We start from the raw sequence: 12,602 nt of genomic DNA on the forward strand, positions 1-12,602 counted from the left end.
GTTTTCAATCCTACTATAATTTGTATGGTAAATAAGCAGTTTATGCTATTCTGCATCAGATTCCAGTATAAAATGGCTGAAGTGATTGGGCAGTGACCCTAAGAACAAAGGGTTTGCCATGTCCAGTCTCCTGAAGTGCCTCTGTGCAGATGTGGGAGCAGGGATGGTAGGAATGCACCTGTTCTTCTAAAGGAACTCTAATAAAAGGTGCAAGCATCCCTAACTGAAGGTATATTTGTAACACTGATAATAATAATCTATATTATTATGTAACTAAGCTCTTAAGTACAGTTTTAGAGTCACTGAAATTTGAAAAGAACTTTAAGATTGAGTCCTGCTGTTCCCCGAGCACTGCCAAGCCCATCACTAACCCATGGCCCCAAGTGCCACATCTACATGTCTTGTGAATGCCCCCAGGGATGGTGACTCCATCCCTGCCCTGGGCAGCCTGTTCCAGGGCCTGGCAGCCCTTTGAATGAAGACATTTTCCCTGATAGTCAATCCAGTATCCCCAATCTAAACCTTCCCTGGCACAGCCTGAGGCCGTTCCCTCTTGTCCCATCCCTGTTCCCTGGGATCAGAGCCTGACCTGTCAGGGAGCTGTGCAGAGCCAGAAGGTAATAGGGATAAATAAGAAAGTAATAGGGATAAATAAGAAGGTAATAGGGATAAATGAGTAGCAGGAGACATGCAGAGACAATGGGGCAGATTGCAGCATAGGACAGCTGTCCAGGTAAGCACCCAGTGTCCCCTGATGACCCTGAGATTAGGGTTGGTGACGGACAGGGACATTATCTGTGATTCTGGGTTGGGTACCTTCTGCGTGTTCTGAGTTAATTAGTGATCTGTGTGCAGATTGGATTGGGTGGCAGTAATTACTGTGGTGCCTGTGCCCAAGGAGAGTGTACAGGTCTGTCAGGATTTTGGGAGGGTGGATATTGTGCAGACAGACCATGGCAGCAGGAAGCTCTGGGTTTAGGTCGGGTTTTCTGCTGACTGCTTGGCACCAAAGCCTTACTAACCCCTACCTTTCACTCCCCCCCATTTTACATGTGTTAATTGGCTTTAGCCAAAAGATGTTCCTGCTGAACTTGTTACAAGTGGAAGCCAATCTAGACCACGTTGTGGCATTGTACATATTCAGGCAGTGGCAAATGTGCTGGAGCTTTGTCTGGAGGTGTGGAAATCTGTCCTGCCTGTGGGTTTGGTGTCAGCAGTCACCCTGCTCCTGGTGGCTTTCCATTCTCCTTTGTCAGCTTTGGGAGGAAGCAAACTTGAAGCGGGAGGAGAAGGTAAGCAGAGACTGAAATTAATATTAAGCACTTCTAGATTAATTTCACTGACAAAATCTCTGCTTGATTTCTGTGGGAGGAGCATTTGCCAGAACCTTGCCAAATTATCCCAGAAAGCAGCTAGAGAATGTTAAGCAGAAACCCCACAGCATTTCACAGGAGTTTATTCTGTTGTTTGAGTAGTGACTCATCTCCAGAATGATCCATCCTTTTTGCTGTGTATATGTGGGGGTAAAAAAAACACTGACAAAAGTCTCAGAGCCATCTCAGAGCTTTACAAAATGCAGTGTCCTGTTCAATTATTAGTTAAAACATCTGGGTGTCTCAAGCCCTTAGGCAATTTTGAGAGTTATCCTGGCAAAAGATGTTTGCAGTCAAAGCTGGTTCACTTTTTGTTAAACATCCTGAATTTTCTTAAGAATGTGGAATGAGGCAGAAGTGATAGGTATAGACAGAGGAGAAAGTGCTAGATGTGATTCTCTGAATGGACAGAATTGTTGTTTTTGAAACCTGAAGGATTGTTAGAACATCACTTTTTCCTTTCTGTACATCATGTTTTTAGCTAAATGACCTGAAAATTAAAGATCAGCATTCCAGTGTGTTTGTTAAATGCTTTGCTTCCTGAGGTTGCTGTTCAGAAAGCTGAGGGCTCTCCTCTCGATTTTTCATCCTGCCCCTGCTCAGCATCCTCAAAAGGCAACAGTGAGCACAAAAACAGGAAAGGGGAATGATAAAATGTGGGAATCAAGGGAATGCTGAGTTAGCAGTGCCAGGAGGAAACAGCCCTAACCACAGCCTTGCTGCTAGTGAAAAATAAGTGGAGGTGAACTGACTTAAAATACTTCTGAAAATGGAGTTTTCTTTCTTGTCACATTTTTCTGTGACTTCTTCTAACAATTTTTAACACAATAAAGTAGAAAGCAAACCTGTTGTAGTGACTGGATGCTGGCATTAGTGTTTTAGCAAACACCTACACAGCATGTATATGGACTAAATTATCTAAAGGGCTTGTTAGCATATCATCTGCATGCAGAAGAAAGTGATGGTGGTGATGCATGCTGCTTAGAAATCTTGTGAAGGATTCTAGCTCCGTCTTGCTTTCCTTTTTCTTTTCATTGTTTTCTCCATGATAAAAATGTCTGCTGCATTTGAGGAGGACTTTTTCTCTCTGTCATCATTTTTTGTTGTTGTTTTGAAGGCCTTGAGACATTTTCTCCTATTTTATCATAGGGAAATTTTGGAAGGTATACAGCCAGTGCTTTTGTGAAGTTCATAGAGCACATGAAATAGTGGAGAGCAAAACCATCTGCCAGTGACAGTATTTGATCTACAGAACAAGCTATTTCTGAGGGAAGTTGAGTAATGCTTGACTTGGTGTTGTTTTGTTTTGCTTTGGTTTCTTGGCTTCCAAATCAGTGTTGAAAAATACCTGCCAACTGTAATTATTTTACTGGAAGTTTAATGCAAGATCTAATTTTACTGGAAGCCTGGAGGAGAGGAGGAGACAGAGCTGGAGAATGGCATCTGATGTGGAGCAATGGTGATGTCAGGCATATTTAAGATAAGTGAACTTGCTGTTAATAAAATAAACACACAATGCTGCTTTTGGCCCACTATGGGCCATGGAAGTACTTGTGGCAAGCTGGGCACTTCACTACTGGAGCAAAAGTCTTGGCTGGTGGTTTTGGTTGTCTTTCACCAGACCCTCTTGGCACATGTGTAACTTTGAGCCCTCAAGCTTCTTGTGATTGAAGTATGTGTATGTTTGAAGTGCTTTGGCTGAAAAGAAAATCAGTACTATTCTGATAAGGAGATGGGAAATATTAAATTGCTGAAAATACTAGCTTTTCTCATGGGATTCAGGTTTTCTGTTAAAAACTCACTATTGTGCTGGTATTTTTCCATCAGGGAACCTTTGAAGCAATTTCAGCATTTTGAGATGGATCTGCTAAAACCTTCCTTGTCCAGCTTTTCTTTTAAGAAGGACAGAAAGTAAAGAGAAGAGAGAAAAAAGTGAATTTTTAGAGGGAATCAACATAAAGAGCAGGCTGTTTGGGGAGAATCCAATTTCTTCCACATTATGTGATGCTCCATGGTAGAGATTCCCAGATGTGCAGGCACTGATGTGTAGCTGGTGTGAGACAGGTGAGTTACACCTGGTGGCTTTGCATTCAGCAGAAACCCAGGGATTTGTCTTTGGTCCCAAAAGGAAGGATTTAGAGGAAACATCTGTTCCTCTTAGAACTTGAGGCTTTTTGATACAATCCTGGTCATCCCTCTGCAGTTCTCTTACCTGTGTTCAGAGTGAGCTGCATTCATCTTGTGGATCACTTATTTATTTGTTTATTTATTGAGTGAAAGATCAAACCCCCCTTTCAGACCCCCCAAATCTTTCATTTAACTTAGGTTGAGTAGTTGTACCACTGACTTCTGGTTTTGCTGCCCATCACAGAAGCATGTGAGGAGTTTTAACTGCAGGACTGATGCATTTCTGAAATTGGAGAGGTGATAAAGGATTGGTGGTTCAGATGTGCTTTGTGGGAAGTGTTTACAGAGCACAAGGGTTGTGGCAGGAGCAGTTAACATTGCCTTTTAATAATTTAGGCCAAGTGTTTGGGAAGAAAGCAGTGGGAAACTATTTTTATGTTGTTCTCAAAGGGAAAATAGAGTCCATCCTGTGAGTGCTGGGCAGGACAGTGACAGTGCTGGGCACAGTGCAGTTTTGTAGCTCACTATGAAAATGAAGAAGGATGAAGGGAAAGGCGATTTTCCTCCCTCACCTACTTTTTCTTCAGGGAAAAAACCCAGACCATAGATTTTCTCAATTTGCTGATTGAGAATAAACTTTTAAAGGTGTTTATAAACCACATGGTTTATGTGATTTTTCTGGTTAAGCAAATCAGCAGAATCTGCTTAGGCAAGGAGCTAGGGAGGGTATTGCTGCCTTTCTTTTAAATTTCAGGTAGAACCTTAAAATTAGAGGTTGCTACAAGTCCCTCCAGCGTGTTTCAGATAATTTGATATTTACACACTGAAAGCTTGTCTAGACTCTTCCCAGTTGTGTTTGTTATGTACAGCATCAATCACTGCGTGTCTCTCCTTGTCAGTTTGTGTATATGAGATTCATTATTGTCTCTCTCCATCTCCCTTTTCCCCATAAAACTCTCCCCAAAAGGCTTTATTCCCCTTCTCCCATAAAACTGCTCCTGTCAAGAGCCCAGCAGTGTCCTGAGCTTTGGTTCAGTCTATGAGCATGGAATCCAAACCTCAGCACTGTACCAGCTACTAGGGAGAAATTAACTCTCCCCCAGCCTCAGCCAGGACACCGTCTTCTAAGCTGAGGGTGATTCATTGTGCTCACAGGCTGAGGGCTGATCTATTTTTATGCAATTATGTTTAGGTGTCTCTTTGCACCTATGTAAGATGGGAATTGTGGTACCCTCCATCTTCTGTGTGGTACCCACCATATTCTGAAAACTTGGCCTGGTGGCTGGAATGAGCAGCATTTTATAGGGGCTGGGTGATAGTAGTTATAGTGTTTATTTGTTCATTGTTGTTTATTGTTAAACCCAGTTTGAGTTTTTTGTGTATACAGAAGTAAAATTAGTTTGAGTAGGACTTGCAAATTGTCTTCTGTGTGACCTTGTGTTAGTGTTTGTTTATCTTCTGTTTTATGCTTTAATCGCAGGCTTTCTGGGGGAGCCTGCTCTTGCTCCATTTTACAGTGTCCAGCACGGAGGGATTCTTTCTCATGCTGCTCCCACATACCACAGAAGTTGAAGTAATAATGAAATTGCATGCAGCTCTCTTTCCTCTCCTCCACAAACTGCTTTAAATTGTTCAACTCCTCCTTTCTTATCTGCAGGCCTGTGAATTGTGCCTAGAATTGTTCTGAGCTTGTCACAACTCCCTGCTGCCTGTTTGGTAACAAGGGACACTCTTTACTTGCATGGTGGTAAACCCTTTCTGTTAAACAGGAGCAGAAGCTGTTTGCTATGTTCTGAGGAATTCAAGAAATCTTGAGCAACAAACAGTTTTTCCTGTTTCTTTTCTAAATGCTGAAATATTTACTTCTTGTCTTAATCTTGCAGTGACATCCTTCACAGAACATGTGTTCAAAAAAGAAGCAAATCTGAAATTCGTAGACAGGAGATTAGAAAGTCAAATCCCAGTTTGGAAGGTAGATATATTTATTCTCTGTGTTCACACTTGTTTACAGTAGATGCAGCATTTGGTTTTGTTTTGTAGGTTTTTTTCCTATCCCTTGGTGCTTCTGCAAGAATTTTGCATATTTAATTAACAGTTTCACATTTGAATTACTCCCCACCAAATTTTTGCTTCCCATTATCAGTCTCTTCCCTTCTGCTGTCATCTGAATCAGTTCTTTCAAGTACAAGAATCAAGGGAATGCTGGAGCTCCTGATTCTGCTGAGGTGTGTGGATGCAGCCTTGAGAACATTAAGGGCAGAAAAAGTGCACAGAGTTCCTTGTCAATAATTGTGAGTGTGGGTGCTGGTCCTCCTGGTGCTGCAGGACAGAGCATCTTGTCCTGCACATCTGCGCAGAGCCTTGGCAAAGAGCTCCTCCCATTTCAGGTCTCACTCACCTGCCTGGCAGAGCTTCTTGTCTGTAGGATTGAAATGAAATCCCTTATTGCCAGATTGCCAGTGCATTCCTGTTGTACAATATACCAGAATTTGGGTTTGGTGAGTGGCTGAAAACGAAGCCTAATACTGAGAACTAAATCAGATCATTTTTTCATTTAATGGAGTTGTCTTCCTTCCTTTATGTATAAAGAAAACACATGCACATGGAAGGGGAAGATTTCATTGGCTTTTTGGGGGCTGGAATGCTACCAAAGCAGTGATAATTTCCTTTATTGACTTCTTTTCAATTGATTGGAAACAACACAATTTTTTTCCCCCCCTGATATGTTCACACTGTGCTCTGTGAACATTACATGACCTTTTTCTTCCTGACCCATGGTAGAGCAGATATCTCTGTTGCTGGATGTTTTCCCTGGTCTGTCCTGCCTTGCTGTGTCCCAGCCTTGGTGCAGTTTTCCTGGTCCTTGGTGCCTTTCAGGGTCCTGGTTCCAGCTGTGCAGTACCGGTGGTTTGTGGTAACTATTCCTGTTTGTGCCAGGGTCAGGATGCTTGGAGCATGAATCCATGTTCCCAGCTAGTCTGGAATTGAGACTTCCAAGTGCAGAGTGATAAATGTGTCATTGTGACCTGCATCTCTGCATCTTCACCTGGAGTCACAGCTCATGAAACTGAACTCAATTGTTAAAAAAAAAAAATTTAAAAAAAAAGTGGAGTGAGGAGTTGATAAGGGATACAATAAGCTGTTTCCCCTCCTCTCTGCAGGGAAGGTATCTTCACAGTTGTGGAAAAGTCTTGGTCAAAGCTGTCTTGTGTTTCTAGAGAAAAATTCCTGCTGAGGATGCAGAAACTTCTTCTAATTCAAATCAACAGGATTCTGGGTTGTTATTGGTATTTATCGACAGGACTACCCTGCAATAAAATCCTTCTGTAGATTTTAAGTTAAAAAAAGGCAGAGCACAGAGTTAAGGCTGGTGGGTTAGGGTTTTCTCCTCCCTTGGATTTTAATGTTGCTGAATGATAATGGTATCCATTTTTAAACCTGTTCTTGCAGCCTGCAGCCAATTTTTTTCATTGAATTTCATGCAGGTGGACTACCTATAAGTGCAATATTGTCATTAGTGATATGAGTAGCGTCCTAAATATCCTCATACGTGGTGTTTGCATGTTAAAAATGGTTAACCTTCACTTCAGTGGTCTGATGTTTCTTCAGCAAGAAGATAATTGAATAGTAGAGGAACATGCTCCTGCTAAATGCTGAAGGATGCCCTGTTGTAAGAGAAACTCGAGTGCATGTTAAACAACTGTAGGCTGATCTATTTTGTAATTTAATAGAGGAGCTCATTTGAATGTTTTCCTGAGGGAATGCCACTTCAGTGAGCGTGCTGGTTGGCTTGTAAGTACTAAACCACTTGCATCAGAAGGGAAGCCCTGTGGGATGTCGTGTTGAGAGGGGATGTTGAACAGGGTGAGTATTTGAATTTTTTGGATATGGATTCGCTGTCACAGTAAAGTTTTGGATGAGGCAGAAAATGAAGGTAATCCTTGGTTCAGGCCCAAAGCCCCTCTCCAGCTCTCCTGCAGCCCCTTTAGGCACTGGGAAGCATCTTTTCCGCAGAACTTTTTCTTTTCTTGCTTTTGCTTCTCTGAGCAATTGGGATACAGGAAATAAGACCAAAATGTTTTTTTCTTTTTTTAAAGCAAGTTAGAAAGTTCTTAACATTTTGCCCCTGTGCTTTGTTCCCCAAACCCCGTTCCTGCTGGCAGTGGGCACCTCTGGCTTGTGCCTGGAATCCAAATTCTGCCAGCTCCTACCCCAGATTTGAAGGTGGCTTCAGGAATCTGAGAAGATGTTAAATTTGCTATTTCAATTATCATTGTCTGCACAGAGCTTTTATTCTCTAGTCTATCTAGCTGTTAAATGCTTATTTTTTACAATTTGAACACCTCTGGCTCTGCAGTTGAAGTTAAGGCTGTTTGGTAGAGGAGGGGGGAGTTGGTTTTGTTTAGGCTTTTCTCCTGAAATACAAATGATTTTAAAAAGTGGATAATGTGCTGAAAAGTGCTTGTATGCCTCATGTACAATTTTATCTGTATATAGGGCAGGTTAGTAATGTTTGCAGAATAACAGCTCTGAAATCATTGTCATTTCCTGTAAAAGTGCTTTTTTATTCCATTAAGAGGTTGTGCCCCTTACGTGTCAGCAGTGATCACCCTTTAGGTCACTGCACTCCTGGCAATTGTTGGCTGCATAATCTCATACCTTTTGGTTTATGAGAGGTTATTCATGAAGCTATCATGATGCCTGGCAAGTATAATTTTTTTAAGATGCAGTGTTAAGATGCATTTTAGTGAGTCTGCTAAAATTTCTCTTTGGAAGGGTTTAGTGTTTGCATGGCAATAGCATTAAAACCTTTAATGCTCCTTGACTCTTTGCTTGCCTTCAGGAATAGTCAGGATTTTGCAAACTGAATAGGACATGATGCTTTTCCCCTGAAAAATTTCTGCTACAAGCTTTTTTTCTTGGCAGACAGCCAGCTTTTTCTTAAAAATTATACCTGCACTTAAACAGTGAAAAAAGCAACAAATTTTTCTTGATCTTTTTGTCCAAGTACTAATTATATGATTTGTGTAAAACCCTCAGACTTCAAATGCAGCATATCTCCATTTTGAAGGATAAACCTCAGGTACTGTTTTTTCCAAATGCCATTAAAAAAAGCCAGAAGTGAAGGTGTCTAACAGACACAGTTCTGTCAGAACACCATTCCAAGGATAGCCAAATCCCTAAAGCTTTAAGCTTCTCTTTGATCCCAGGGATTAGTGGAGGTTTCTGCTTTTGCATGGCAATTTTTTGGGCTGTTAGAGATGCCCAGAGGAGCTGTGTTTTCCAGGGAGATGAGTCAGGGAGGATCAATATTGCTCCCAGTCCTCCTCCAGTGCTTGGTAGAGCAGCTCCAGATGGGTTTGAATATTCCACCTGTGCTTTGTTAAAGCCAGGGATTTATGATGCAGCTGTTGATGGGGTCAGGGACAGTCAGACACATTCAGGTGGCATTGCCACACCGGCCCCATGTCACAGGCTTGGAGCAGAGGCTTTCTGAGAAAGACAAAGTTCTTCTTTGACCTTGGGTCAAACACTTGCAGTCTTTTTGGGTAATATAAGAGAATACATAGGGAATGTTTAAGTTCTGGTGGAATGATTCTCTAGCCCATGCAATAATACAATAATAATAATAATAATAATAATAATAATAAAACTCATGCTTGGGTAGGTGTGGTTGGTCTCACCTGTGAGGATGTTTCTAGAACAGGCTGCTGATGAGCAAAGGTTGCAGAGAACCAGGAGGGGATTTTCAGGTGCAAGGAGAAAGCTCTAAGGTGATATAATAACAGATATTCATGATATTTAGAAGATTATTGATGTTCTGTAGGCCAGCAACATCTCTATGTAAAAGAAGGACTGATTTGTATCATCCATTTGCAGTCTAAAATTAGTATTTACAGTATAAATACTGAAATGTGCTTGTAGCACCTCTTGTGGTGACAGTCCTGAGCAATGCAGGAATCCTGTTGAGTGGAGCCAGGGTTCAGCTGTCTGGGTGAACTGTGACTTCTCTCAGGCCAGAATGTTATAAATTTAAACCTTATCAATGACATAGCATCAGGCTAAAGAAATGCTCAAATAAAGAATGGGAGCTGTCTCAAAGGATTATCAAAACCATCATGTGGTGTTGTCCTGAGTCCTTCAAGAGCTTCAGGAGCAGCGTGGCTGTGGTCGGCTGTGACAGGGCTGCCATGCCAGGCTGACTCCTTCCTCCTGGGGTGACTGTGTGAGGGATGAGCCAGGTGGGTTTGGCTACACAGGAGTTTTAATTTGGGCTCACTCAGTGGTACAGTCACTCTTATCTTTACTGCTCACCCCCAGCTCAGCACCCTTGGTCAGACTCTCACTGGTGCAGTACCAGGTGAAATGAGACAAGTTCCTTTGGCAGCTGTGGTTGTTCAGATCCAGTTTTGTAAATAATTCACTTCTAGCAGGGCCTTGCAGCCTGAGCAGCTGCAGGTACGAATCGAGGAGGCCCTTGGTGAATATTTCATCATTTTTTGGAAGGGCTGTTTTTGGCTGGAACTAAAGCAAAGGAATTCAAGGTTGTAAAATATGTGCACTCAGAGACAAATGGTTTTGGGTGTAGAGAGAGGTCATGTGACAGCATCCTATCAAACTCCCAACTGTGTTTTTGTTATCTGAAGCAAGAAAACAAGATTCTGCTCAGCAGATGAGAGTAAAATTTAAAGCAGGTGTAAAACCAAGCAAGCAGGAGACTTTTAATACCTTTTTATGATTTAAAGTTGTACCATTCTCTTGTTGTTTTGATAGAATTATCTGTTTCTTGGTTTATCTTCTGCAGGGGATAGGATAGATCATGTTTATGAATGGCATGAGCAATTTAAAAAATTTATTTTATTTTTCATGTGTGTTGTTTCCCGTCACCATAGTGTGAAGCTCTAACAATAGAAGCCTACAATTATGAAAGGATTTTATTAGTATCTGAAGGCTTCTGACACTGTTCTTTATTGTAGGTTTGTCAACATTTCTACTTCGTCCTTGTCTCCTGCTTTCAAGTTTTTAGTAGTGTACAGCATGAAAAGCTTTGTTTTGCATAATAAGAATATTGTCAGTGCATAACAACTGCATTGTTTTTAGTGAAAAGCCCCAAACCCACCCTGAACAAAACAATTTCCAAGTGATGTACTTTCATAGCAGCTACCAAACTGACACTCCTGGAGCTGTATTTTAATTAAAACCTGTATTATTATTATTATTTGTTGCAACCAGAGATGTTTGCTCTGTTCCAAGACACTTTACTTTGTCCTGTGAATCTGCTGCTCAGCCAGACACTGAAAGTCTGAACATCTTTATATTTGTCATCCTATGTTTGGGAAGCCATGGAGAGCAGAGCCATTTCTTTGCTTGGCATCTGGAATTGTGCTGTGATTTCCTGGCTTATTCTAAACCTGAGCCATCAGAGCACAGCTCAGCAGAGGCTGCTGGCTGTTGCTTGGCATCAAGGAGAAATTACATAAATCTGGAGGCTGGGGCTGTTTCTGTCAGGAGTGAAGGCTCCCAGCATTACTGGAAATTCATCTGGAGTCCTTGGGAGTGCCTTGGCTTGGGGAGCTTGACATGCATGTGTCACAGGGGTGATGGGCCCTTCCTCCCCACCCCATCCTTCCTCTCCTGCAGGCAGTTCTTCCCAGCTTCTTGGAGGAGAGCTGCACAGTCCCAGAATACACTGCTTTTAATGTAGAACTTCCATACAGTGTTGTTATTTAGAGGAGGAGGTCTCATTTGGATTAATATTAATCAGCACCACTTGAGGTTTAGGTTAAAGGCAATAAATAAATGCAGCTTTTATAATCGGGGGAAGTATTTGCAATGGTTTTGGAAAATGTTTAAAAACCCAGTGTTGGGATAATTAACTGGAAAGTAGTTTTAAAGCTTGCCTTGCAGCCCCTCTGGAAAGCAGTTTTGATGTTTAAGAGGATGAGAGATGTTTTCTGTCCTGGAAACCAGTTGGCAGAAGCTCTGGCACAAAGTGCTCTTAAATCTGTGTGAGCTGAGAGAGCCTGGCACCATGGGGGAGGAGGAGGTAAGGACTGGCATTTTTAGGAAACCTGGTTTTGAAATGCAAAGATGTGTGTATTGGTGCCTTCTAGATGCTTTGTTTGCCTTTATGGGATATACACACATATTTATATATATATATATATGTATGTATGTACATATACTTTTTATATATATCTGTATGGGCAGATACACCTTTGTGACGTTTTCATGCCAGAGGGGAAGATGTAGGGGAGAACAGGAACACATATTCAGAGGTGCCCTCAGCTTGTGCTCACTTGCTCATTCATGACTTGTCCTACATTTGCCTCATTTACCTTGGGGAGTTGGAAGGTACAAATTCTGCTCTCTGAACCCAGGAGGGTATCTAGAGGAGCTGAAGGTGGCTGGGCTTTCCCCTGTAGCCAGCAGTAATTTGTTTGAAACATCTAATGAAGTTTCATAAAATGTCTAAGGAGAGAGGAAAAAAAAAGAAAAGCTCATGTAGGGTTTTACTCCAGAGGTAAAAAAGCAGTCCAAAATATATTATGGCAGCCCCAGCTGCACTGTGACAGAAATACTCCTTGAAAAAAGGAAATTCAAGTAACTCTTAGTGTGAGACGAGTGAAAATGTACGGACTCGGTGTGTGGGACCAACAGGAAATGATCCAAGTGGGAAGAGTGCATTGCCCTCAGTCTGGGGAAGTGGGAGGAAATGTGCCAGCCAGGATTGTTTTTCAGCTCTCCTTCTCTGCTGTTTTGACTGAGCCTCCTCGTACAAAATACTATGCTTCTTTACAGGGAGGGAAACATCCATTGACAGGGCAGCTGATGGAATGGGATGCTCAGGGTTGAGCTGAAGACTCAGTGAAGGGCTGTTGGCAAGGAGCTGTCTGGGAGCATGAGCTGCCTGTGATGCTGCTCTGGAATACAAATGCCTCCCTCTTAGGGAAGGCATCGGGGGCTGCATGTGGAGTCTCTCATGCTGAGCATGAAAATTTAATCTGGGTAAACAACATCCCCTGGCTGGTGGAAATTAGGGGAGAGGAGCTGCAGCTCATGGTAAAAGTGTCCCAGCAGTGAGGGGCTCATGGGGCTTTC

The 12,602-nt window shown here is 42.1% G+C and overlaps 1 protein-coding gene across 3 annotated transcripts in view; it reads left to right on the top strand.

The window, feature by feature from the left end:
- Positions 1-12,602, top strand: part of C8H1orf21 (chromosome 8 C1orf21 homolog) — a 102,589-nt gene that overhangs the window by 15,135 nt on the left and 74,852 nt on the right. Inside the window, exon 1 of one of the 3 annotated variants that reach the window (XM_030953611.1) lies at positions 1,213-1,292. The exons of the other annotated variants lie outside the window; for them this stretch is intronic. The gene's annotated coding sequence lies outside the window, so the exon portion shown is untranslated. Of the gene's footprint in view, positions 1-1,212; positions 1,293-12,602 lie in introns of those variants that run through there. 3 annotated transcript variants of the gene reach the window in all.

This window comes from Camarhynchus parvulus, chromosome 8 (assembly GCF_901933205.1).
Source record: "Camarhynchus parvulus chromosome 8, STF_HiC, whole genome shotgun sequence".
NCBI lineage: Eukaryota > Metazoa > Chordata > Aves > Passeriformes > Thraupidae > Camarhynchus > Camarhynchus parvulus.